This window comes from Bos mutus, chromosome X, assembly GCF_027580195.1.
Source record: "Bos mutus isolate GX-2022 chromosome X, NWIPB_WYAK_1.1, whole genome shotgun sequence".
Lineage (NCBI taxonomy): Eukaryota > Metazoa > Chordata > Mammalia > Artiodactyla > Bovidae > Bos > Bos mutus.
The window spans coordinates 90,569,726-90,575,172 of record NC_091646.1 but is presented as its reverse complement, the minus strand read 5'-3'; positions in this window follow the sequence as shown (position 1 = coordinate 90,575,172).

Here is a 5,447-nt window from a genome sequence, read left to right as displayed (position 1 = left end):
AAATGAAAACATATGCATAGATATGTCCAGCTGGCTTCCTTGTCGCATCACATTTAACATAGAACTGAATCCAGGGAACCCACCAGGAAGAGGAGATGGATCAAGGATGGTCCACAGCAAGTTCCCTGCAGGTAGGCTATCAGCTACTTGGCAAAGGAGAGAAAGAAAAGAGAAGCTGGGATGATGAGGAGTGGAGAGGTTGTAGGAAGAAAATTCTGCAGATTAGAGAAGGAAATGGCAACCCACTCTGGTATTCTTGCCTGGGAAATCCCATGGACAGAGGAGCCTGGCGGGGTACAGTCCATGGGGTTAAAAAGAGTCGGATATGACTGAGCAACTAACACATACCAGAAGGGAGAAGCGAGCCAGCAAGAGGCACAAGGAAGGGTGGGAGTTAGGCTGGCTCTTGGCTGAAGAAGAGCCACTGTTTCTAGGAGGTACAGTAAGTCCCTACATATGAACCTTCAAGTTGCAAACTTTCAAAGATGCCAATGTGCATTTGCATGTCCAATGATGTCAGGCATGAGTGAAACTGCAGCTTGCCCTCCATCTCCTGTTGCTGATGATTCTTCAGCTCTACCATCTCCCACCTCCTCTCCCTACTCCAGTCAGTAACTCTTCTTGCCTGTTCACTCAATGCCAGCACCTATATGCCAGCTGTTGTACCATACTACGGTACTTTTCAAGGTACTGCACTGTAAGAATAAAAAATGTTTTATTTTATGTATTACTTGTGTGAAAAGTATTATAAACCTATTACAGTACAGTCCTATATATAGCTGATTGTGTTAGTTGGGCGCCTAGGCTAACTTTGTTGGACTTAATGAACAAATTGGACTTACGAGCTGGCTCTTGAAACAGAACTCATTCGAAGGTAGGGGATTTACTGTATTGGCCTGTCCCCTCACCCCCAGGGTGGCCTCACCAGCATTCAATCCAATTCATGGCAATAGAGTCAAGACACAATGTGCATTTCTGGGCCATCCCAGGCACGCTCCTCTCAACCCATTCTACTTTGCTTCCATCTGTCATAATGGAGGGGCTTCCCTGGTAGCTCAGCTGGTAAAGAATCCGCCTGCAATGCAAGAGACCCTGGTTCGATTCCTGGGTCAGGAATATCCCCTGGAGAAGGGATAGGCTACCCACTCCAGTATTCTTGGGCTTCCCTGGTGGCTCAGATGGTAAAGAATCCGCCTGCAATGCGGGAGACCTGGGTTCGATCCTGGGTCGGGAAGATCCCCTGGAGGAGGGCGTGGCAACCCACTCCAGTATTCTTGCCTGGAGAATCCCCATGGACAGAGGAGCCTGGTGGGTTACAGTCCATGGAGTCGCAAAGAGTCAGGCTGAAGCAACTAAGCACACACCACGACTGAGCACTCACGCACAAGACCACATGTAACAGTGAGTTCCTTAGGGTTATAACTATGGGGTGCTGCCTGCAGTTCAGAGGATGGAGCCCAAAACTGAAAGCCAGGAAGCTACTAACAATGTCTCAAGACAGAGGAGGAAGGTTGAAGGGGACAGGGTAGCCAAGGATCAGAGTCAGGTTCAGTAGGCCCCATAGGAAGTCCTGAGCTAGGGTGTAACTGGCATGCTGTCTATGCTTGACTTGCATATAATGAAAACATTACTTTTATTGAGTCACTTAAAAAAACCCATTCAGTGGGGACTTCCCTGCTGACACAGCGGCTAAGACTCCAAACTCCCGATGCAGGGGGCCCGGGTTTGATATCCCTGGTCTGGGAATTAGATCCCACATGCTGCAACTAAGAGTCTACATGCTGAAAGAAGGTTGAAGATCCTGAGTGCTGCAACTAAGACTCATTGGAGCCAAATAAATACAATTTTAAACTGTATCTCCTGAATGTGATGGTTTATTTTATATGTCAACTTGACTGGACCACAGGGGACCAGATATTTGATCAAACATTACTCTGAGTGTGTCTGAGGGTGCTTTGGGATTTTTTGTTTTTTCAGCCATGCTGCACAGCTTCTAGGATCTTTGTTCCCCAACCAGGGATCGAACCTGGGCCCTGTGAGTGAAAGCACCAAATCCTAACCATTGGACCACCAGGGAAATCCCCTGTGAGGGTGTTTTGGAATGAGGTTCACATTTGAATCCGTAGACCAAGCAAATTGCCCTCCTGCATGTGGGTGGGCCTGTTCCAATCAGTTGAAGGCCTGAATGCCTCCCACCTGACTGTCTTTGAACTGGTACATTATTTTTTTCCTGCCTGCAGACTGGAACTGAAACATCGGCTCTTCCTTGGTCTTGAGACTGCTGTCACTTGGCCTGGACTACATTATCAGCTCTATGGGTCTCCAGCTTGTCGACTCAAGACCTTGGGACTTGTCAGGCTCCACAATAGCATGAGCTGATTCCTTATAATAAATCCCTTTCTCTCTATATATATACCCACATCCTATCAGTTCTGTTCCTCTGGAGAATCCGGACAAACACACTGAATAAATAAATGCCATTACTAGATAAATATTTCAATGGACCCCATTACTTTTCAGCTCAGTCTCAGGTAACATAGAGCCTTTGAGTCCTTCAAAGTAACAAATACAGCCTCTCTGCTTCCATAATTAGAATATCCAGCCCAAGATACTCTTCATAACTTCTCCCCTCCCCCAGCTCAGGCCTGCTTCCAATTGAAACTGTCCAGCAGCAAGTCTGTGTGACTGACTTCCCTTTCTCTTTCTCCATCTTGCACTTCCCCTTCCCTTCCGCACCTCCAGCTCCTCAGGGGGAGGGTGGAGTAGGGGAAGGAGTGGTGTCTATTGATCTGGTTCTCTCTCTGGGCCTGGCAGGTATCTAGAACTGATTCTCTCTTCCTCAAGAGTGTTCATGGGCATTGCAATGGCAGTACCTCCCAGCTTCTCTCTAAGTAGAGATCTCCTTACTCCCCACCCCAGAAGTCCTCTTGGGTAGTCTGAGATATCCCGTAAGGACGCTGTCTCCTTTCAGGGCCAAGGAAATACCCAGACAACCTTTCTCCCAACACAGTATAGGCTGATCCAACATGGCAGTGCTCTCCTGTCTTAGTCACTGAGGCAGTGAGCCTGTCATTTGCCCTTTAGATGTCCAGGGTGGGAAGAGACCCCAGTCTCCAGCCTGCTTTAGCTTTCTCAGGTATGGAGCTGACACAGTTCCTGGGGCCCCGGCAGCAGCATGTCCCCCTGCTGAACTAGCACCTCTCACTGGGGCCTGGGCTTCTTTGTGGCTGGGTGGAGGCCGGGGGAACCCAACATTCTACATGTGACATTCTATATGTGTGCAAATACCCTAAGTGCAACCCTCAATCTATTCAGGCTTGGAGCCTGAATAAAAATTTTAGAAATACTGTCTTTTTCCATCACTCAGACAGACGTTCCTGAGGCACTTTTTATGTGGCTCCTCAGGAAGTCCCCAGTGATATGAGACCCCAGTTCCCTACAATAATGATGAACTTGGATTGGCGTTCCCTTCTTCCCTGTTTCACTCTTCCCTGTCCTTCATTCCTGTTCCTTGGGGCAGTGGGAAGTGTCAGTGGCTCAGTTGTGTCTGACTCTTTGTGACACCATGGGCTGTAGCCCACCAGGCTCCTCTGTCCATGGGATTCTCCAGGCAAGAACACTGGAGTGGGTTGCCATGCCCTTCTCCAGGGGATTTTCTTGACCCGGGGATCGAACCCAGGTCTCCTACATTGTAGGTAGATTCTTTACCACCTGAGCTACAAAGGAAGCCCTTGGGCCAATTCCACATACACACACACACAAAAACTACGCAAAGCCCTTTTCTCAGGCTCTGCTTTCAAGAGGGAGTGAGGACACCGGCTCAGAGGGACACCTTATTAGGCTTTGGGTTAAAAGGCATCACCTCCCACATACATCCTTCCCCATATAAACTCTCATTTTTAGGGGGTCGGTGGGGTCTCAGACATGACAACTACTATCTACCTCTACCTCAAATCTCTTCATCTATTTTCTACTTCCCACTCTCAGACCTTTCCTATCCTTGACCCCCAGAGTCCAGGAACCATTTCTTTTGTAAATCTGTATATGATGACATATGCCAATTTGGAACCTCACTCTGTAAGTTCACAGTTACTGTCACTTGGTGTCTCTGTAGAGGGTTCCATTTTCATATCGGTTACCCCACTAAGCATTCAACCTAGAGTTCCTTTTCCGGAAAGCAATGACATCTAGTTTTTCATAGTGTGTATACCACAACTTCCAGTTCTACCATCCTGCTCACCCCCCATCCCCCACCACACCCAGACCTGTTCTGAGCTGGGTTACTAACGTCAGTCTGAAACTATGCCCACTCCCTCCCCACTGCTAGTGATACAATGAGGCGCACTCCACCTAAGATCTGACTGGCAAACAGCCTCTGCCTAAATACTACGCAGCTGTAAATGCAGCCTAATACTATGCTTGTTTTAGCAGCCACGTCATCTGGCTACTCAGTGGCTCCCGCTCCCTATTTCCTAATGCCCGCTGGTCATTTCCACTCGGATGCCTGCAGGCTCCTCAGATTAACAAGCCCACAGCAGGGCATCATCATCGTTATGCCCTCCCACTTAGCTCTGCCTCATGTATTTGTGGTCTTGGTGGATGGAATCATTGCAGGCTAGCCACCTCGGAGGCTTTCCGAAGGGCTCGGACTCCAAGTCTGCAGAAACCAGCCTTAACAGGCTTCCTCAGCCTCAGCCTATGCCTGTGTGTGAGGCCCACGTGTGTGATCTTCCTCTGAAGTCCAGTGAGATTGTGGCTTGAAGCTCTATGTCCCTCTTCACTTCTGACAGAAACCCGGTGACTGTGCTTTTCCAGTGTCATAACTTTCTGCTCTCATCATTTTATTCTTTCATGGAGTCAGGTTTCTCAACGATGACACCTTGCTATTAATTTTCAGAGACTCAGGATCATGCTGGCTGCATGTAAATAGCAGTCATCGGAGTACATAGTCCCCAGTCGCCTAGGACCATCAAGTGACCAGGGCTCATTAGGAAGCCACACGAGTGGCCTGCGTGCTGTACTCTTAGCACCCTGGTTTCACAGGCGAGATCCTGAACACTGTGATCTTCTCCACTCACACCTCTCCGTTGTTGATGTTGCCCTGAGAGGCTAGGGCACCTTCAAAGGACCTGCTTGGGTCCATGAATCCACAGAGGCTGATGGGCATGTCCATGCTCTTGGAGTGCCAAAGGAGACCCCGGCACCACTGGAGTGACTAAATCCACAAGGTGGAAGCCACTCAGACTCTGGGTGGACAGTTCTTAACTTGGGACCTATCAACCTGTAGGTGGTAAATCCCCAGAAATGTTTGGTGAAGTCTGATGATGGGTATTTACACTTCTGGGGAGAAAATGTACAATTTTCCTCAGATTTGCAAGGGGGTTTGGGACACAAATGAAAAGTTCAGAGAAGGAGAACAAAGGGGGCTTACAGAACCACTATTTTGT